Genomic DNA, 23,518 nt, shown 5'->3' with positions numbered 1-23,518 from the left:
AGAAGTGGGATTGCTGGATCATATGGTAGTTCTCTTTTTAATTTTTTGAGGAACCTCCATACTGTTTTCCAAGGTGGCCACACCAATTTACATTCCCCAACAGTGCATGAAAGTTTCCTTTTCTCCACATCCTCACCAATAGTTGCTATCGCTTTTGTCTTTTTGATGATAGCCGTTCTACCTGGTGTAAGATTATATCTCACTGTGGTTTTGGTTTGCATTTCCGTGATGATTTGTGATATTGAACAATTTTTATTTACTAGTTAACATATGGTTTCATTGATAACCATATTTCATACTTTCCTCTACCTTCCACATAATAATGGAAATTTAAAAAATATCAATATATGCTATATTTATTCATATAGTCTCCTCTATCTGTTCAAATTAAATCAGAGCCAGAAGTAGTGTAATTTATTTTCCTATTTATTACCTGAATTCTCAAGACCAGGACAAAAAGTTGATGTATAGTATCAAAAATTTTATTCTAACAAATAATTATTGCTTAAGTAATTATGTGAATAATAAAGTATAAATATTTAAGAATGCTATAAAAATTTCCTCCCTTTAAATAAATCTTAAAAATAATATATTTCCAAATTTTAAAATCCTTAGCTTTAATAGAGACTCTTCAAATTTTTAACATTATTATTAAATGGTAAAACATTTTCAAGAACTTTTGCTGACACTTTAACCTTTTATTCAAGGGCTTTTTTGTCAAGTCCGAACTGATGTATTACCTACCATTTCTTTTCCTAAATAATTTTGGAAATGACACATTTTCTTTTCTCTCTTCTGTTTTTATTTAAAAGTCTAAAATACACATAATGGGGGGTAATTTAGGTGTGGCTCTCCAAAGCCTGTAGTCCCTTACTTTGACTGCAGGAGGCATGAGGTTGAAAAAAAAAAAAGAAAAATGAGAATGAGGGCTGGGAATTGTTAGATTTGGAGATAAGAAGGCCATTGGTGACCATCCCAGTTTGGGTGGAGCAGCTGGTTGATAGGAATTCTGAGGTCAGGCCACCAGAATTTGAATCTTAGCTCCACTACTTACACTATCTTTGACACTGTGCAAGTGATTTATTTCTCTGAGTCTCATTTTCCTTAAGTGTACAATAGAGATAATTATACCTATCTCATACTACAGAGTAAACACAATAATGCATTTAAAGCTCTTAGAACAACATATGGCAAATAAGAAGCAATCAATAAATGTTTATTGTCATCAGTATTAACACAATGGATTAAAGAATAGTCATACAATTGGAAGCCCCAAAATAGTAGCGCTCAATGGAGTTCACTTGGGCATTCTCTTGTTCACTCAGTAGTCCTGTGTTTGGGAATTTGTCCCACAGATAAACCTACTCATGTACAATATGGTGTGCATAATATTAGCAATGGCAGCATTGTTTGAAATCTATAAAGAGTAGAAACAACACAGGGGACCAATTATATACCCCAGTTTATATCACCAAAGGAATATCATGCCACTTAATAAAAAACTGAAGAGGCCTTCAGTGTTCTGACGTAGAAGACCTCCAAGACATATCATGATGTGTAATAAGAAAGGGGCAGATAACTGTATATTATGTGCCACCTTTGTGTTTAATGGAAGAAAAAGGAAATTTTTAAATGGTTTCTCAAATGGTGTGTTATCCCATCATGTCTACCATTCAATGGTCATTTAGATTCTACCACACCTGTACTTTAAACTATAGCACTGGAATCTGCCTGAGACAACAGTTAGTTATTCCCACCAGGGAGACTGCTTTCTTCTATTGATCTCCTTTTATTCCAAATCTTACGTCCTCCCTGGTCTCTCTTCCTCTTTCCATTCTCCCCTCTTCTGCTCTGTTCTCTCAATCCTTTTATTATTTTCTTGCTTTTTGCTTTGTCCCCACTTGTCCCTTGGACCCACAAGCATTCCCAACCCATGTCCTAGGTGACATTGAGGGCCGGATCCCTGTACTAGAGCATATCATCCTGTAAATATCACAACAACAACAAAACCCTGGTTTTAACTTTCTACTTTATTACTTTCACATCAAGTCTTTAAACAACTATTCAGTCATGAAACATTTTTATATTAAAAGCCAAAATCTGGAGGATGTGTTGGCCAACAGCAATACCATCTTGTCCACCATCTGAAGTTCAATAACTGTGCTCTTATTCCAGCTTCATTACTTCTCACTTCTCATTAGCTGAAAACTCACTCTCAAGACAAGGGGCCACAGGAAAGGGTCTTATCTGCATGTTATGCTCATTTCTGTGCTGAACAGAATTTTTTGTCTCCGAAGTTAGTAGAACAACTAGTTTGAAAGAGCAAGTTTTACAGATGAAATGGACCAAAGCTTAAAAGAAAAACCGTACCAGCCCTGCATTTGCTAAAACCTATTAGTATACCCACAGAGTAATATGAGGCACAGAAAATACCAGTACTCAACCAGATTTTTCTTGGCCCAGGGGACAGTTGCCAGGAACAGGGTTTGCTCATCTTTATCTTATTCAATACAATTTTTCATACCCTCCTTCTAGAGGATTATAAAAAGAATTGTCTTCAAATTAGTAGGAAACAAATATCAAATGTGGTGGCTGAAAATACAGGTTTTAGAATCAGACTTAGTAGCTGCAAGATTGTATGAAAGCTACTTAACTTCCTTGAGATTAAGTTCATCTTAAAATGGTGAGGAAAATGATTTTTATCTCAGTAGTGTTGTGAAGATTATATGAAGAATAGGTCAAGTACTTGGCATAGAACCTAGCACATAATAGACACTTAAAATTCGCTAGCATATAATCACTTCCTTTTATAGCCCCAATTGATGATTATGTCCTTATTACTAGTGATCTGCAAAATCTAAACTACATGGTCCCACACAACTCATCTCTAGGGTAGAACTGGATGCCCCAGGCCACTTGTAAGTACCCACTTCACCACAGTTTCCATCAAGCCTCGTGTCTTATTCTGCGTGTTCATTGATGGATCACAGGCTACCGCTAGGGCCGTGCAAGAAACAAAGCAGCCCTCCTCTCAAAAGAAGTTTTTTTTTTAAAAAAATGAAATTTGTAATATACCATGCACTAAGAAAAATAATGATCATCTCTGTTGTCATCATTAAATCTTGTTCCTTACTGTCCAGAGGCTGTCAGAATAGTTCTTCGGTAAATGTTTAAATGATAAAGTTGTAATGATAATAAAAAAGGGGGGGTGGGGAAGGGTGCAAAACAAAGTTTTAGGAGAGAAAAAAACAATGCCAGAGAGGAGTAAAAGCAGGAGAATGAGAGCACGAGAGTAAATCAATTCAAAATGTCAAAACCTGAAAATAAAAGGAAAAGCAGCTCTGCTGAATATAATCCAGACCTATACGTGTGTTATAGGAAGGAGGAAAAGATAAACCCCTCAATCAAGCTCAAATCATGCTCTAGCCCTGGCCAGATTCTCTGGTTGGCTGATGTGTTTATAAGAAATGTACAAGTCTACGTTAGTTCCTAATTAAGTTAGGATGGCTGCCAAAGAAAGTAGTAGTATTTTTAAATGAAAGGTTATGGTTACAAATGGATATCAAAAGCCTTGACACTTAAGTGGCCATGACAATAGCTGCCAACTGAAGCTGCATAATTGGTCCCCCAAGGTTGAACCCGCAACTCATGTTTCATTCCCATGAGGGTTGTCCCTGAAAGAATCTAGGAAATGGTACAATGTCGACTCATTCAGTCCATTGACATTATTCACTTGGGTTGGGATGAAGGCAAAAAAAAAAAAAATTGTTTTTAAATAATTGTGAATTTTATTATGCTGTTTTCCTTTAGCACTCACCTGGTAAGATGGTCCTTGGATAGTGGTTTCTTTACAAATCCCTGAAGTGTATTCAGGAAGAAAAAAAATTAACTGCCTCTATCCAAAACGTGGACCACTCTTTGTTCCACACAAGCCATTCTAAGAAATAAAATGATCGACTGAAGTCTCCTAATCAAATTGTCCTTTCAGTTTAATTTGCTACTATTAAGTAGGTAAATAAATAATAAGAATAGGCCATGTGGAATCATCATCAGTGGCACGGTCTCCAGTGAATGGTGCAGATGGAATTCTTGCCGATCACAAATCTAAATGCAGTATGTCTTATATTCCAACAAAATGTCATCAAGAGGCTCAAAGAATCCATTTCCATTTTTACACTGCACTGCCAAGGAGAAAATGGGCAAAGCTCAAAGTGTCTGGAGAACGGAGAAGTCCTTTTGAACCACTCTTGCCAATTAGCACATTTATTTTATATGAATAATATTTTTCTGCCATTTATTTTCCCTAGTTCAATTTTTTTTGTCTTTAATGAGCCCTAAGAATATTTATTGAAAATGGTGTTTATTGTTAATGAGAATCCCTTCTTGCCTCCTTCAGAATTCAGTGCTGGATAGAAAGTAGCAAGTGAAAGAGCATGCAAATACAATGCACCATTATTCTCCATTCCAGAATTGTACCAGAGAGCCCACTAGAATGTTGCACTGTCAGCAATAAAACATTCATCTCATTTCTAAAGAACACACCTACTTAAATGTTACAAGGATCCACTCCATCAAAGCCAAGGGGACTCCTTTAAACTCAATTTCATAGCTTTCAGGAAAGGTAAGGGGAACTGTGTGAACCCTAGGGCTGAAGAAAGTGACTTATGATTCTTTTTGGCCTACCAGGCGCTATTTGTCCCCCAGGGGACATTTGGCAATGTCTGAAAACAGTGTTGGTTGTAACAACCAGGAGGAGAGGGAGTGCAACTGGCATTTAGTGGGCAGAGACCAGGAATGCTGCTAATCATTCTACAACACACAGCACGGCACCCCCGCCCACCAAATGGGGAAAAAACAAGGCAAAACAAAAATTATCTGGTATCCATAGTTCAGAGCACAATGTCCTTGAGACACTGTTAGAAATATTCTAGAGCTATTGTACTGCAATTATGGGAATTCAGTGGTTTCACTTTGGTTTTTGTCAGCTTCACCATCCAAATCCTCAAAGCATTATCTTAACATCAACAACAAAACAGCTCACATTTATTGAGCAGTTTCCCTCTACAGTGTGTTATCCCAAGCATTTTCACATACTGTTTAATCCTCCTAGCAGCCCAATGAGGAATAAACTGTTGATTGTCACCATTCTACAGTAAAGAAATTTGAGGCAAAGGGAGGTCATGACCCACCCAGGTCACATAGCTACAGAGGAATGGGATACAAACCCAGGTTGCTTCTGACTTCAGAAGCCCCCTGGCATCCTCCACAATAGCAAGAAATTAGAAACCAGAGGAGAAAACTTAAAGACAATTCCCCAAAAAGGAAAGAATAAGATTTAATAAGTTGCTGTATGAGACTCAATTATACTTAACCAGCTCTCACCTCCCCCTCCCCAGTATCAATGCTCAATCCTGAGAAGCCCAGCCTCTTTTTTTAACACAAGAGAGTGACTAAAAAATGGCCCAAGTTGTACATACCGAATTAGCCCAATTTTCATCTGGTGGTTCTCCAAATTTCCCTACCCTCATTTTATGGTTAAAAAAAAAGAAAATTCTGTTTCTAAACTAATTCAGAACTTACTTGTATATATAAAAATAACTAATATTTTCCGTGGAAACTTGAAGCCACGTTCTTGGCCTAACTGATTTAAGTGGGAGAGGAGCAGCAGGGTAACTGTTCCTCCAACTATTTTGCCTTGTGTGGGAGATCTGATGAGAACTCCTCTAAACACGCTTTGGCATTGTACCCAACTTAAGCTAACCAAGACTGTAGGGTGGGACCCTAGAGCCACTTGCATTTAAATAATACACATATAAACACTGTAATTTGAAATGGAAACACAGCTAAATGTTGCCATCTGTGACTAAGTGAAGTCTCGTTAATCATTGGGTTTGGGGCAGAATTGGCGAGGTGGGGGGGGGCATAGATAAGTTACGTAAAAGGAAAAGGATAAAAAATATTCTTTACAGGAGGGTAGTAAGTGGTTGTTTTCATCTAGCCAGTAAGAGCATCCAGATAAGATAAAGAATACAGTTAACAGTACCATACCATAGCTGGGCCTTCAATTTAATGGTTAATAAAAACCAGTGGTGATAGTTTTTTTATCTTTTGAGTATAGTTGGCACACAATGTTACATTAGTTTCAGGTGTACAATGTAGTGATTCAATAACTCTAGAGGTTACACTATGATCATCACAGATGTTGCTACCATCTGTCACCATACAACACTATTTTAATACCATTGACTATATTCTCTATACTGAACCTTTTATTCCCATGACTTATTCATTCCAAAACTGGAAACCTGTATCTCCCAATTCTATCTACACCCATTTTTCCCCCTCCCCAACCATCCTCAGTTTGGTCTCTGTATTTATTAGTCTGATTCTGCCTTTTGTTTGTTTACTCATTTATTTTGCCTTTCAGATTCCACATAGAGTAAAATCATATGGTATTTGTCTTTCTCTGTCTGATGTATTTCACTTAGCATAACACCCTCTAGGTCCATCCATGTTGTTGCAAATGGCAAGATCCCATCCTTTTTTATGGCTACATAATATTCCATTGTCTATGTATATCACATCTTCTTTATCCATTCATTTATCGATGGACACTTAGGTTCCTTCCATATCTTGGCTATTGTAAATAATGCTGCAATAAACATAGAGGGGCATATATCTTTTCCAATTTAATGTTTTTGTTTTCTTTGGGTAAATACCCAGCAGTAGAACCTACTGAATGAGAGAAGATATTTGTAAATGATATATCCAATAAAGGGTTAATATCTAAAATATATAAAGAACTTACACAACTCAACAACAAAAATGTAAATAATCCAATTTTTAAAAGACCAGAGGACCAAAGTAGAGATTTTTTTCCAAAGAAAACATACAGATGACCAACAGACATATGAAAAGATGTTCAACATCACTCATCATCAGGGAAATGCAAATCGAAACCACAATGTGATATTACCTTACACCTGTCGGAATGGCTAGAATCAAAAAGACAATAAATAACAAGTTTCTCCACAAAGGTGTGGAGAAAAAGGAACTCTCATATACTGTAGGTGGAAATGCAGCCACTGTGGAAGACAGTATGGAGGTTCCTCAAAAACTTAAAAAAAAGAACTACCATATGATCCAATAATTCCACTACTGGGTATTTACCCAAAGAAAAGGTGGTGGTAATTTTTAAAGTGTTGCATAAGAGTGATAGAAAGTGTTCCTAACACTACATGAGAAGAGTGTTTCTAATTATGGAGGTCTACTCGATCCCAAATGTATTTCCATCATTCTATGATTATTCTACCGAAGTCCTGATTCTACCATTATCCCTTATGTATCCCTCTGTTACACCCCTCATCACATAGTATTACATTTGTATACTAACTTGTTAATCTTCTTCATTAGATTGTGAATCTCTTGAGACCAAGGTCTAGGCCATGTTCATACATTTATCCCCAGGTTATAACATGGCATTTGGCACATAATAGGTGCCTTAGAGAATATTGACAAATGAAAAAAATGTCATCCTAAAGGGAGATCCTAGGAAAACACAAGTCCTTACTGTGAAATACTTTTTATTAGTGACTTACATGAGGGTATAGAAGGCTTGGTAAAATTTTAAATGGCACAAGGATGGAAGGGTTAGCTAAATACATTGAATGGTAGAAACAGAGTTTTAAATTATCTCCATGGGCATGACAGTCAGGCCAAAACCAACAAGATGCAATTTAACAGAGATAGATGTAAAATCCTGAACTTAGGTTCAAACACTCAATTGTACAAACACAAACCAAATTTGTCTTAGTTGAGTAGTGTTTTATGTGACAAAGAACTTCAGGGATTTCACTGACAGAAGCTTTAATATGAGCCAAGTGGTGATTTGGCTGCTAGAAAAGCTAGTGTGTTCTTAGGCTGCCTTAGCAGAAGTGAGTTATTTATGATACACATATAGCCCATTTAATTAGGAAATAGTTTGGTATGGCCATTGGTGATATAACACATTGATCAAGAGAGGTGGAGGACCTGCAGCACTCAGTATGGTCATGCTACATCAGGACACTGTATTCAGTTCTGAGTACCACATTTTAAGAGGGATATTGACAAACCCAAGTGTCTGAAGATGGCTGCCAATTGGAAAAAGCTCCAGAAACCAGATCCTATGCTCCTATGCTGGACAGCGGAAAAAAAACTCAGAAACTTTTAAGCTGGAGAAGGAAAGGTTTTCCTTGAATATTTTAATGATTGAACTTGGAAAATGTGTTCTGATCCCTGCCTTGCAATCTCCATGGCTAGGGCCACCTGGCCGCTATTTTTATTCACTCAGTAAATATCTCTAATGTGCACTAGGTAGAAACATGAATCCTGTCCCTCCTAAGGGAAAACTTAAAGAACCCTGATTTAGTAACTCAGTTGTCTCAGTGTCAAGTGAAGTTGTCGCAGACCTTACGATAACCTTATGGACTCCTATCCCCATAGCCAAACTATAGCCCCATTCCCCATGTCAGCATTTGAGTCCTTGTTTGTTCTTCATGCTTTGATCATCTTCCTGATGATGTTCTCACCTGTCTGCCTCCCCACCTGGATTTCTGTATTTGATCCACTCACAGGTTCCCTGTCCGTACTCAGAGAGTCATCACCTTGAGGACCTTAGGTAACTGCTGAAAACTGTTCCACCTGCTAGGCTCATAAACACATCTCCAGTCCCATACATTCCCACAATGGCTTTCCCGTTGCCTCCCTACAATAGTAATCTGTGTGACTCAGAGGGCTGAACGGGTCATACGGAGAGAAAATAAGGTGGAGGCCATTTTTTTCATTCAATTACAAGAAAGATGTTTCTAATAATACAAGTTTAAAAAAACAAAACAAAACAAGATGAGCTGCTTTGTGAGAGAGCAAGTTCACCATCACCAGAAACTCCCAAGAAGCCTATGAGTAATTGGAGCAATGCCAGGAAAGGATTGCTGCATTGTTAGCGAGCTGGGCTGGGTTGATTCTAAGGTATTGTCCCAAGCTTTGGTGTATCAAAAATCAGCCAGGAAGCATGTTTTAAAATGTAGAATTCCCAGAATCCAGTAAGTCCAGGTTGGAGTCCAAGAATCAGCATTTCTGACAAATACATCGCTCACAACACGTGATTCCAATGCAAGCGAATGTGAGTCACACTTTTTAAAACATTCTAATGACTGAAAGTAATCAATATTTACTGAAAACCCTCCCTTCGTTGAGGGCTTTATATATATATTTTTCCTTTTTTTTTAATTAAACCTCAACACAGTTCTGTGGGAACTGTGACATAATCATTAAGAACTTGTACTATCGAGTACTAATCACTAAGTATTATGAGGTAGTACTATCATTCCCTCATTTCCACATAAGGAAATTGAGACCCAAGGAAAAGAAGTCAGTTTGCCTCAGATCCTTCAACTAGTAATAACTCCAGTCTATCTGTCTTCAAAGATTATACATTGTAGGAGCACCTGGGTGGCTTAGTCGGTTAAGGGTCCAACTCTTGATTTCAGCTCAGGTCATGATCTCAGGGTCATGAGATCGAGCCCCGTGTCAGGCTCCACACTCAGCACCAAGTCTGCTTGAGATTCTCTCTTTCCCTCTCCCTCTGCTTCTCCTCTCTCTCTCCCCCTCCTCCCCCCTCACAAATAAATAAAGAAATCCTTAAAAAAAAAAAAAAGATTATACATTGTACTACTCATCCCAACTCTAAGATTCTATGATCCAGTAGCCAGAGATCTCTACAGACAGGATTGAGTGGGAAACTAATTCTAAAGATGGTCATATGCATATAGGGAATAGGCAGACACCTATCTCAAATTCCACCATGAATAATTTCACAAATGAAGAAATTGAGACTCAGAAAATGAAGTAATATTGACAAGGGTTTGCATCAAGAAAAAAGTATGAATTTGAACCCATGTTTCTTTTGCCACCTACCCTGTGGCTCTAACCTAGAGTGAGTCACAACTGCCTGGAAAATTCTTCTCATTCAAGTAAACACAAATGTTTTAGAAACAAAGGTGGGAAACAAAGTGGAATTCAGGGTGAACTCATTCTTGTATAAAGACACTGCCACCCACAAACATGGAAACAGTATATTTAGTAGAAAATATTTGTTTTCTATCACAGAGCCATAGCCTGAAAGACTTAGCTAACAATTGACATCTCAAAAGTAACCAAAGACAGCACAGTGTGGAGAGAATTTGAGACTTTTTTTCTTTTAAGATTTTATTTATTTATTTGACAGAGAGAGAACACAAGCAGGGGGAGCAGGAAAGGGAAAAGCAGGCTCCCCACTGAGCAGGGAGCCCGATGCGGGGCTCGATCCCAGGACCCTGAGATCATGACCTGAGCCGAAGGCAGACGCTTAACCGACTGAGTCACCCAGGTGCCCTGAGAATTTGAGTCTTAAGAACAGGCCAACTTAGTAAATTGTCATTAAAAGGACTAGCTTTGGAAACAGGCCACCTTATGTTTGAAGCATTGTTTCTGTCACTTACTTTACTTGACTTTTCTTAAATTCTGTTTTCTCATTTACAAAAATGAGGATGATTGTGTCTACCTTGCCAAGGGTGAGGTTTTAGTGATGTTATTTCAAGTCAAGCTCCTAGCGCAGTACTTGTCACATGGAAAATGCTCAATGATAGTGGCTGCTAATCTGGACCTCTGAAACTGTCCCGAGGCACAGTGCTCATCTCCAGAGAGCAGGGGACTCATGTAACCCTGAGGGCAGGGAAAAGGAAGTTCAGGATGCTACAGCAGAAGATACAAAGAGAAGTTCATAATCTGCATGTATTGTACCAATCTTGGGATTGAGCTCTTCTGAGGAAAGAAGACCCCAAATTACTATGTCCTCTACCCAATAAGGCATTTATCTGTAGAAATTCTTAGTACAACTGTCTTATTAATATGCAATCGTTTCAGTATCATCTTTAGGACAAAAACTTGTCCTACATTTCTGCCTACTCCTAACGCTGGTTCAGTGTCAATATCCAAGTAAGCTTTTATTGAGTGAAAGAATAAAAGGTTGAATAAATGAATTACTTCATAATCATTCAGCCCACCACAAAAGAAACATTACATATAAACTCCTCACAGCAAATATACTCAGGGATTTTCTAATCCAAGGGTCAGCAAACTTTTTCTGTAAAGGGCCATACAGTAAATATTTTCAACTTTGAGGGACATATAGTCTCTGTGATTATGCTCAACTTTGCCATTACATGTAGCAAGAACATAGCCATAAACAATGGAAAAAATGAATGAACGTCTGTGTGATTTATGGACACTGAAATTTGAAAGTCTATCATTCTCATGTGTCATAAAACATTGTTTTCTTTCAACCGTTTAAAAATGTGAAGATCGCTCTTAGCTCATGGGCCATAGAAAAACAAGTGAGCTGTCCTAGACTCTAGTCCAGGCAACAAGCATCAGTGAATGTTTCCACGAAAAGCTGTTTCCAATTATTTCCAGTAGGAATGAATCTAAAGTGATTTCTTCAAAGCTCCTAAATTTTCTTTTTTTTTTTTACATGGGACCAGACTCAAAATACATACAAATGGTAAATTTACTCTAGTTTTCAACCTTCAGTGGATGACCTAATATACCTGCATTATGACATAGACACATAAGGGTCTCGACTGTGAACATGAGTAGAAAAATATGTTATGTTAAGATATATATTCTCTCAGATATACACTTTCTTTTTCTAAATGATCATTTATTGGAAAAATCAGTGATTATTCTGTGAATATAAGAGTAATCAGGTACCCATCAGGATCTTCCTGTGGGAGCCTAAACTTCATGATGTATTTTTGTGTGTGTGCATTTTAAACTCATGTACAGAATCTAAATGAATTAACTATATATGTTTACAGAGTTCAGATAAGCATCCACATTGTTATTTATACTGCATTTCTGTTATCTCTGGGTCTGTCTCCTGTAAAATGTCAACGCAGGAAAAAACAGGAACAGGATATCTGTGAGATTTAAATCTCTGCTAATCTAGTTGGTTTATACATTGGCTATAGAAAGCAAACTGAAAACCAAAACTGTGAATAATGAGACAGTCTTTAGATATTTAAAAAATCAAACAAGTACAGTCTTATCACATGTGTTCATTTTTATTTTAAACAGCATTATTTATGGTTTGCTGGAGGAAAAGCTATTATCTTACAAGACATAATCTTAGTGCCTAAAATTTAGAAGGAGAGGGAGACTTCTATTTAAAATGATTGTCCAGGGCCCATCTCAACTTCACCACTGACTCACCTGAACTTTGGCAAGTCAGAACCCTCCGAGTCACACATTTCCTATTGCTAACTTCTCATAATAATTATTTTGGTCAAGTTCTGGTGATTCAGAGAATACTTTAATGCCACATCTGTATACAGACAGCAAAGCTGGATGAGAACCAAGAGAACCAGAGGTTGTGTTTTTGATGTAAGAGTCAGTACTGATAATTCCAGATCCCCACCAGTAGATAAATCTCAAAGTCAGTCTTCAAGGTTCTTGTCCTGTTGCTTGCTTGTTTCTTTATATTAATTCAAGTTGGCCATGAATATATAGATGTAGGATATAATGACTAACATCTGATAGCACTAGTTATCGTGTTGCAATAATTTTAGAGCTATGATTTACAGGAACTCCAAAAATTCATAGGATTTTTATTTATCTCTTTTCTTTCCCTTAGTTCCCTTGGTTTAGTGTACCTGTTTGGTTTATAGCATTTATTCTTTTATCTAGAATTCCTAACTTTCTAAGAAGTCTAACATCTTAAAATGCTTTCATGATCTACTTGTCTATGAATAAATATCTATTTTGGTTTTTACTATCATAATTGTTTGAAGTAGTATGTGCTCATTGTAAAACTTAAACAATAGGTAGAAAAATAAAAGTTAATAATCTCCTCTAACCCCCAACCAATCCCATATCAAGAAATTACCAATGTAGGGCGCCTGGGTGGCTCAGTTGGTTAAGCGACTGCCTTCGGCTCAGGTCATGATCCTGGAGTCCCTGGATCGAGTTCCGCATCGGGCTCCCTGCTCGGCGGGGAGTCTGCTTCTCCCTCTGACCCTCCCCCACCTCATGCTCTCGCTCTCATTCTCTCTCTCTCAAATAAATAAATAAAATCTTAAAAAAAAAAAACAAAAAAAACAGCTAAGAACATTTAAAAAAAAAAGAAGAAAGAAATTACCAATGTAAAAAACAAACAAACAAAAAAAGAAGAAATTACCAAAGTAACCTGTGTGGTATCTAATCTCCCACACCTGTTTCTATACTCACCAAGGCACATACCAACATATATATCCATATATTAATTTTTGCTCACTTCATTTTATAAAAAATTCAGATTTTTCATAAAAAATTCAGGTTATTCATTATACATTCCTCACAGCTTGTTTTATTTCACTTAAAAATGTATCTTGGAAATGCTTGTAGGTGGAAATATACATATATGAATTCATGTTTCTAAACATGTTTTAATTATTAAAACAGGTATCAAAACATGTTTCTAAACATGTTTTGATACCTGTATAATATTTTGCAGGTTTATTAAATAAATATTTTCAATACTTCTCTGAATTGATAGGCATTCAGATTTTTCTTCCAGCTGTTTCCACTACAATCACACATATACATATTTTCTTATGCAGTTGTGCAAGCATTTTTCTAGGACACAGTTCCAAAAGAGGTGTTTGCTGTCAAATAACTTTCCTGAAGAGTTAAATGAGCTCACTCCAGGTATATGAGAGTGTTGATGTTATGAAGCTCTTCAGTGTTTTCCAATACGATGGGTGAAAAATTATATTCTATTATTGTTTTAGTATATATTTTCTTGAGTTCTAGTGAAGTTGATCAGACTTCCAAAAATTTATTGGACATTTAACTTTACTATTCTTTTTCTATTAGGTTTTGTCTTTTTGTTAATCAGTGTCTAGCAATATTTTAAATGTTTGCAATAATAACCCTTTGTCATTAGTATTGAAACAATTTTCTCTGAATTTGTCATTTGACTTGTTTGCGATATAGCTCAACATATAGAGAAATGTAATTGTTTTCTGTAGTCATACGTCTGTTTCTTTAAGGTCTCTGGTGTTCCTTCCTTTTTAATTTTCTTTTTCCTTTTCTTTGTTCACTTATTTATAGCTTAAACTTTTAATATATCTAAAAAAATTTTTTGTATATGACATCACATAAGAATCTGGGTTTCTGTTTCCCAACAAAATTGTCAATTTTGCCAGCACCATTTATTAAATATACCATGCTTTTCCCACTGAATCAAAATGTCATCTTCATGCTTATATTAGGCTCTACTATATGTGTGGACTATCTATTTGGTTCTCTCCTATTCATCTATTTCTGTGCCAAACAGTACAGGTTTGATTATAGCAACTTTATGGTAAGTTTTGATATCCAGTAATGCAAGAATCCCATCACTATCATTGTTCCTAGAATTGTCGGTAATTCTACAACATATATTCTTCCAGATAAACTTCAAAATTGTTTTGTCTAATTTTAAAAAAGCACATGTGGAAATTCCAATTGAATATATATAAATTGGTTTTATATATTCATTTTTGAATGACTGGTTTTTCCATAATACTAACTCTTTCAAATCAAGAACAGAGCATGTCTCTTCATTTTAGAAACTTCAATAACATTTTGTCCACACATAATCTGAAACTTTCTTTTAAATGCATCCCTTTCGGGGCGCCTGGGTGGCTCAGATGGTTAAGCGTCTGCCTTCGGCTCAGGTCATGATCCCAGGGTCCTGGGATCGAGCCCCACATCGGGCTCCCGGTTCAGCGGGAAGCCTGCCTCTCCCTCTCCCACTCCCCCTGTCTGTGCTCCTCTCTCACTGTGTCTCTCTCTGTCAAATAAATAAATAAAATCTTTAAAAAATAAAAATAAAAAAATTAAAAAAAATGCATCCCTTTCATTCTGATTACTAATATAAAGAAGAGCAATTGATCTGTTTTTATGCTAATCTTATATTCAGCTACTTTACCAGATCTTATTATCTTTAGTAGAATCACTTGGATTACATGCAAATAAACATATTTGCCTCTCTTAATATTTATGCCATTTATTTTTTTTCTTGTCTCATGGCTTAATCTAGAACCTCCAAAAGAGGATTTAATAATGAGGAAAGTTGAGTATCCTATAGTGTTAGTTACTTTTAATGGGAATAACTCTAATACTTTACTAAGAAGCATGCTATTGAACTTTTTGATAAGGGGTCTTTATCGTGTTGTGATAGTTTTCTCTGTCACTATTTTTCTTAGCATTTTTATTAGGAATGAAGTTAACTATAACTTTGATTTAACTTTCTGTTTTTAGACAGAATTGATAGAATGATAATGCTTTTTTTCTTCTTTCATTTGATAATGAACTGGCATTTTTTAGTTGAACTATCCTTGCATTCCTGGAACAAAACTTACTTCATATATTATTCTCTTAATACACTGGTAAATTTGATTTGCCTATATAGATCTAGGTCTATAATTTTTATATTTTAAGTGTTGAGTTTGATACTAAGGTTATGCTAGCTTTGTAAATGGTGTGTGTAGCTTTCCCATAATCTTGAATAATTGTATTATGTGTGGATTACCTCTTTTTGAATATTACCTCAAAAGACCCTGAATGTTACCTAGAACACAGATGTAAAACCATCTGGGTCTCATGTGTTTTAAAATACTGAGTGTTCTGCAACAACATTTGTATAACAACATTTCTAATTTCTTCTACAGCAATTGGTCTTTTTAGGTTTTCTATCTTTTCTGGGGTAAAATCTGGTATTTATATTTTGCTTGATAAATTATCTAACAAATTATATAATAAAATTTCTAATTAAGCATAGCATAATGTATAGAGTTGTTGAATCATTATGCTGTATACTTGAAACTAATGTAACATTGTGCACCAACTATACTCAAATTAAAAAACATTTCTAATTTATAAACAGACAGTTGTACATAACATTCTTAAAATTTTATTAATCTCAGTATCATCTATAGTTATTTTCTTTTATCATACCTCATATTATATAATTTTTTCTTTTTGTTTTAAATCAGACTAGTATATCTATTTAGTCTCTACTGTATTTTTAATAAACATATAGCAAGTAATAACAGAGAAAATAAATAACTCTCCTGATAATAACTCCATCAATAGCAGCTAGGCAACTTGGTGTAGTCACCAAAAATATTTGTTTCCTCACTTTCATAGTGACAAATAAGCCCAGACAAGGAGGACACAATAAACCTATTTGATTCCTTAACTCAATACAACAGCCCTGGATTTTATTTATTAATGTGCATGTGTGTGTTTATTGATTTATTTACTTATTTATTTTGGTCAACTGGGGGAATTCTACACTATTGTTTCTACTTCCTGTTATACCTGGATTAATGCTACAGATGAGATGGAACAATCTGTATCTAAGCTAAAAGAAAAGGTATCTTGATTTTCTAAATTAGACTCAGGAAGTTAGTCTCCCTGACCAGCTCTAAGAAATCTTACGTCGTGGTTCCACGGTGTCTTCTAGGCCTTTTTTATAACACTTCCAGTTATACTCGTTTGTGTCACAGTTATTCAATATTTGTTGTCCACTGTCTTGAATGATTCTGCACAGCCATTATCCAAACAGATGATTTAACAAATGATTCAAAATTGACAACAGGATGAAAACACACTGATCAATGATGAAATCTCATCTTCATGAGAATAAACAACAGTAGTGAGTATCTTGGCAATCTTCCTGCAGCTTTATCTGGATAAGGACCAAAATGTGGGAGTGCAAATAAAAATGTTCACACAATCTTAGGGAAAAGAATGATTGTTCTTTAGCCATAGTAGCCATAGTAGCAAATAGCCATCAGAACCACTTTTAAATCTACTCAATTGATCACTGACGATTTTGCCTCAATAACGGTTCCTCACTTCTGAAAGTCAGCCAGTGAGACACAGATTTGCTCCAAGAAACATGCCTCTGAATGCCAACCAATCAACAACCATCTCACCTAAATAATCATGCTGAAACAGATATTTCAACCCACTTACGCCTCTCAAAGTATGCCAATCCCTGAACCCCATGGTGTTCAAAAACCCTACACAAGATCAGCAGTCTACTCTTTTCAGAGACACTATGTGCAATTGGTATAGACTTCCTTTATTATAAGAAATAAACTCAGTATTGTATTTTTATTTAGGATATTAAGTAGTGATCTCACCATCCTTTGACATTCAATAAATATTTATCTCATGTTAACTATGCTAACTCTTGGTGTTTTTTAAAAGTAGTAAGGCAAGTTTGCTGCTCATTTGTGAATTCCACAGAGTAAAATGCACACTATTTTCAAATGTGTTTGATGTCCCTAAATATCCTGAAGAGCAGTGCAAATAAGCATAATAAAGATACAGAAATATGTAGAAGAAAAATTTCTGACTTAATGCATAGCCCAATGAAATAATTCTAATTTATCATCTGCACAAATTACTCATGCTTCATGATAACTATGATTCTAATAATGTTTTTAGTACACCTTTAAATCCATTTTGGGAGTAGACAGATGAGGAAGAAAAGGAAAGGAAAAGGAGGATCTGAAAGGAAAAAATCAGTAAATGAGGAAGAATAAAGGGAAGAGAAGGTAAGTTCTGGCAAACTATTTATGGGAAAGACAAAGCCTCAGTGAATCTATAAACTGAACAAAGTTTTTTGTGTGCTCTCTTTTCATTTTCCTTTTCCTCACTCCTGGCCTCTGAAGTACTCTCTATTTGCTCCCCTTCTCTTAACTGAGGATCTAATTTAACCTCACTTGGCTGTCAACTAAGCCCCATAAGAAGATAATAAAGTTTCCATTTAAAAACATTTATTGGACACTCACTATGTGTCTTACTGGGTGTTATCACTCCCAGAGAGATTCTCAATGACCCAAAGACATTTTAAACCCCAAAGTGATAAATCCATTGTGAAATTTTAAGCACTCGAGTATCTGGTAGAGCATGTATTTGGGGGCAGGGAACCACACAAGTAGCCACAGTAGTATTTTGAACTTTGGAAAAATCCCATAAGCCTTATTAAATTTCAACTTCTGGGCGCCTGGGTGGCTCAGTTGGTTAAGCGACTGCCTTCGGCTCAGGTCATGATCCTGGAGTCCCTGGATCGAGTCCCGCATCAGGCTCCCTGCTCAGCAGGGAGTCTGCTTCTCCCTCTCCCGCTCCCCCCTCTTGTGCTCTTTCTCTCTCTCACTCTCTCTCTCAAATAAATAAAATCTTTAAAAAAAAAAAAATTTCAACTTCCTTCTACTTTTTCCCAGAACAAGTTTTCAGGATAAGGCAAATGATTCCTTTTAAACTTATCTATCTATATCTGCATATGGAGGGAGGGGTTAAGGAAATGGTGGGGAGCAGGGGCTTTCATTTAAAAGTTTACCACAGCCATTGCAGGAAACAATGGATTTTGCAAATATATCCCTTGGTCACTATCAGAAATAGAAACATAGGCTGAATGGATCTCCGTGGTCTCATATTATTTTGTGTTTTATGACTGTCATTATTCTCTGTGCATAAAAAGAGTTAGAGCAGTTATATCATTTCCCTTTTGATTTCAATTTTTTTTGCATAAAGATCAAAAACTTCATGATTATGTTAATATAGACACAGTTTTCTAATTCTATTTGTTAAGTTATTGCTGAACTTAATACCCATTTGATGGTGAAGTTTTCTTCACCATGAAAATGTCAGTTGCCATTATATTTAGTACTACACCAGCCCTAAAGTTTATTTATCTTTAAACCGGAAAGTGAAGTAATTCAAAATTGTATGGACTAGAATTAAATTTGTTTTCATGTATCTACTGTCTCCTGAGTAGTTAAAATTGATCTCCTTATTAAAAACATTTTCTTTCTTAAACTACACTTATTAAGTAAATGAATTCTTAAAGTTTACTCCATAATTTTTCAACCAAATAGAATGTATAATTTCTTAAAATAAAGTTGCTGTTTGAATCCTAAATCTTCCAGCAGTTCTGATCCTACTCCTGAGGTTATCATTTGCCAGAAGATAAGGTCCAAAAAGAATCTCAGGCATTGCCTGGCATCCTTTTTTTCCTTAAATTTTCTTTCTTCTTTCATTTCTGAAGCATTGGCAAAACTGGTCTAATTCAAAACTGAACCACAGAAAACATTGTGTGTGTGTGTGTGCGTGTGCACGTGTGTGCTGTTGTTGTTGTTGTTGTTGTTGTGTATCTATATATTTTTATTATTTTTTAATGGAGGTAGTTCCATTATCATGGTAATCTAAACTAGAAATTCCCATCCCGCCAAGTAAATAAGGTGTTTACATAACTTTGTTGTTTCAGGAAGAACCAAATCAATCGTATTTTTTGACAATCCATTGTTCTGTGCTCTCACTGGCTATCTGGGTCTAGACAATCACTGACTTTTCACTGTCTCAGTTTCTTCATCTGTAAAAAGTATAATAATTCCTCTATGCAAAGCGTAATTGTTAGGACTAAATGGGGTCAAACACAACAATGTATACAAAAGAACATGGTAAAACTTAAAAAAAAGTTAATACCAATACTCTTTCCCAGCATACATATGGCAAGCATTGGCACAGGGAGTGTAGAGAAGAGGGATTAAAATTTAAATTTAAATAAGACTAATTAAATGCACAATAGCTTTTCTCCTAGGCAGCCTAGAGAATTAGTTTTCCAGCTACTATTTTAACACTATTAGTAAGGAAGAATTCAGACAGGAGGTCCAAAAATTCAAAGACAGTTTGCATTAGGTCAGTTAGTCCAGACAGATATGCACTGAGCATTTCAGGAAATATACGCCACGTATTCTTGAATTTCTGGTTAAGAGACTTTTTAATTCATTTTATACATTCTTCCCACCAACAATAATTATTTTCTTATTTTTACTACATCTTGCGATGGCTTCGAATTTATTATTATACCAAATACACCTTTATCAAATTTTTCCTGCAAAAATTCTATGATATATATTTCAGCTTCCACTGCATGTTTTTATAGTTAAATCTGTTTCTGTATTAGCACTTCTATTATACATTTGTTTTTTAGGAGTTTAAAACATCCATAAAAATTAACTAAGGCTGAAAGTTGGCAGACAGCTTAGAAGCACATTTTGTTTTTACCAACCTTCAAGAAAATCCATATGGTTGTTTCTAAATTCCTGTATATCAGGCTTAAATAAAATAAATCCTGGCCAACATGAGACACTTATTTAGGCTAATTCACTTCAAAAACAGGGTTTTTTTAAAATACAATTATTCCATGACTGGCTCTCATTTCTCCTCCAAGTGGCTCACCTCCCCCCACCCCCCACCCTCACCTCCCACCCCCCACCCCCGGGTGGATGCCTGGTCACCCTGGTAGCCCAACACTTCTAACCATGAGATGCGTAGCTAATGTTTCATGTTGTCATAGGACTGTTAGGTTTCTAGGAGCTGCCAACTGAATTGTCACATCAGAGATTTCCTTGGCTCAGCTCTGCTCCTCCTCTATCCCACCCGAAGACATGCCCTTTTTAGTATTGTGGTCACATCCATAAGCCCCAGAAGGCAGCATGTGAAAAAAATTACTTCTCACTCCTGTAGGCAGAGCTGTCTCTACTCGACAAAATAAGCCATTGCTTTGAACTGTTGGAAAAGAATTTTCCACGGATCTCTCCTGTTTCTGCATGTCTTGCAAATGAGGTACTGGCTGCTCTTTGTTCCAGACCACCTTCTCAAGGATGTTTGTATAATGAACAGTCTTGAAAGACAGAGATAGGGTCTCCCTCTGCAGGAAAGGACAGGTATGTTTACTGTCCAGCGTAATAAAAATAATGTCTCTCTCCAAAACAAAGCACAGGCAGGCTTGCTGCCCATTATTATGGATTCAGGTTCCTAAACTCCTAAATAGGAGCATTCCTCTTCTGCATAGGCAGGTATCATCTGACTCTCTTCACATTCACCCTGCGGGAATTGGGGCTTGGAGAACTAGCACATAAATGCTAACTCTCTGGCAACTGCCATTACTGCTGTTACTATGAGTCATAAACCGTCCTTCATCTCAGACCCGAGCATCTCATCTCTTCTAACAACATTTGTGAAACTGTGGCATGTAGGGTGAAACTCAGTACACAGACTGTCTCTTCCACTAGTACACAAGCTTCTTGCAAGCTGACACCAAAGCTGCTTTATTTATCACTGTGTCTCCAACACTTAGACCAGTAGCTGGTAAATAGATGGTGCTCAATAAATATTTTTTTGAATAAGCATGAGGTAGAGTTCTAAATTCAAAAAGGGAAGGGTGGCAATCCCTGGGGGCTCTCTGGTGACAAGAGTTTCAAGGAAAGAAGTGAGATTTAACTCTGATTGTGCCCCTTCTCCAGTCTCCCCTCTACTCTGCTATAAGAATTTGAAAATATCATTTAGAGACCAAGCCTCTTCAAAAGCACTTTCATCTTTTAGATTTCTGGTAGAAACACACTTTATATCTTTACTTCTTTGCTTCTAGTAGATCACAGAATATAGCCTCAGAGATTCTGTATCCTTTAAGTTGGAATGTGTGTGGGTTTTTTCCTCTTCTGTTTTGGCTTCTTAAATATTTTCACTCTCCCTTCCAAATGGCAGAATTGGAGCAACACAGTGAATGACAGGTCAGTTACACCTCACCTTAAAAACCTGTCTGTCTAGGGACAATCAGGTGGTATTACTTTAAAATGTTGAAATTAATTTTTCCCAAAATTTGAAAAGGTTTCCTCATCACTGGCTCTTTGGTCTGACTTCATGACAATGTATTAAATTACTACACCATGTTCAGAAAGAGATTTTAAATTCCTATAAAGCACGTGGAGGTCGAGGCTAATTTGAAGACCCCTTTAAAACTGAAAGGGCCAGTGTGCTAATGCCTGAGAGCAGCAGGCAAGTTGGGCAGAGGCAAGAGCAGATGGCGTGTCTGATGGTGGCCACGAGAGGACAGAAAGTGAGGAACTGCTTGGACTTGAGAGGGGGCTCTGCCATAGAGCAGCAGAAAAGCCCATTCAGGAACTTTCTGCTCGGATCTGAAACTTTGCTAGATTCATACTGTTATTGGATCAAGAAGTTCCTTGGGATTCATGGTGCAGAAAGGGCAGAACTTGTCACTATCTCTCCATCCTATAGAACTGGTAACACCTGTTTTTCCTTAAAGCTATTGCAAACACTTGTACTTTTCCCGATATTTTTAAAGCCTCAGATGGAAAACCTGAAACACGCACACCTTACTTCCAGTCCACCAAAAAAAAGAATTACAGTAACACACTAGGGAGTCCCTGAGTATCCTGGCGAGATGAAAACAAAATGTTTTCAAAAATAGAACCCTGTCCCAGTCACTAGTGTTACCAGTCAGTTCTTATCAATCCATCTCATGTTTCAAATCTTTACTGATTCCAGCTTCAGAAGAGCAAACACTTAATGCATTCGTTTTAAGATAAAACAGAAGTCTGACATGGATGTAATGTTCATGACCGAGAAGAATTAATAGTATGTGGCCTGAAGAAAGCTCAAGCCCAGGCAGGTGGAAGGCAGAATTCCACTCAGAAGAGCCAGCATACCTCGCCAGGCCCTGTTTACCCAACCCCTGGCCTCGTCTTCGCTAGACACTGCCAGCTGGAACAAACCGAGCCACATGGTGCGGTGGTTTTCTAATGAGGCTAAGCAGGGAGAGAATGAACCAAGTAAATGTTTTCTTGTGGCCAAAGCAAGGCTAAGTTATGGACTCAGACCTTCAGAAGTCAGAGGCTTATGTACTCACCAGCTGCAGCTCCACGGCCCTTCACACGAAGCCTGGTGGTATGGCCAGGCACAAAGTGCTCTTAAAAGTGATGCCAGGAGTTCCCTTGAAAATGGCTTTTCATTCTGGGCAGTGAAGCAATCTCTGGCTGTGAAGTCATGTCTGAGGTTTACAAGTTATTGCTGACATCAATAAAATGCAGCGTTTGTTATTCTCCCTTCAGTGTCCTGTAGGCATTCTGGCACTCACTAAATGCTTCCTAAAAATATCATTGGGCAACTATTCATATTTTGTTCATAAAGGCTTGTGTACATCAGTGAGAGGGTCATTTTAAAAGGTTGCTATAAAAATGTAACACGTGCATTCATTGAGTCAAGTTGTTCCTTCCCTGTGCCTCTAGGTAACTCCACAACACCCTCTAACTGAGCCAAGGTTGAAAGTCTGTGTGTCAGGTTTCCTCGGATAATGTTTGAAACATAAAAAAGCAGGCCAGGGCGCCTGGGTGGCTCAGTTGGTTAAGCAACTACCTTCGGCTCAGGTCATGATCCTGGAGTCCCAGGATCGAGTCCCGCATCGGGCTCCCTGCTCAGTGGGGAGTCTGCTTCTCCCTCTGACCCTCCCCTCTCTCATGCTCTCTGTCTCATTCTCTATCTCAAATAAATAAATTAAATTTTAAAAAAAAGCAGGCCATTTAAGAATTCTTCAGCAGGA

The 23,518-nt window shown here is 36.9% G+C and overlaps 1 long non-coding RNA gene across 1 annotated transcript in view; it reads right to left on the bottom strand.

Moving 5' to 3' along the window:
* LOC110570544 overlaps positions 1 to 22,941 on the bottom strand; it is a 47,600-nt gene extending 24,659 nt beyond the window's left edge. The window contains exon 1 of the long non-coding RNA XR_002479732.1: positions 22,829 to 22,941. This is a non-coding gene — a long non-coding RNA (uncharacterized LOC110570544). The remainder of the gene's footprint in view (positions 1 to 22,828) is intronic.
* Between the last annotated feature and the right edge of the window lie 577 nt (positions 22,942 to 23,518).

The sequence above is a fragment of the Neomonachus schauinslandi genome, chromosome 5 (genome assembly GCF_002201575.2).
Source record: "Neomonachus schauinslandi chromosome 5, ASM220157v2, whole genome shotgun sequence".
NCBI lineage: Eukaryota > Metazoa > Chordata > Mammalia > Carnivora > Phocidae > Neomonachus > Neomonachus schauinslandi.
This window is presented reverse-complemented; position numbering and strand designations above follow the sequence as displayed.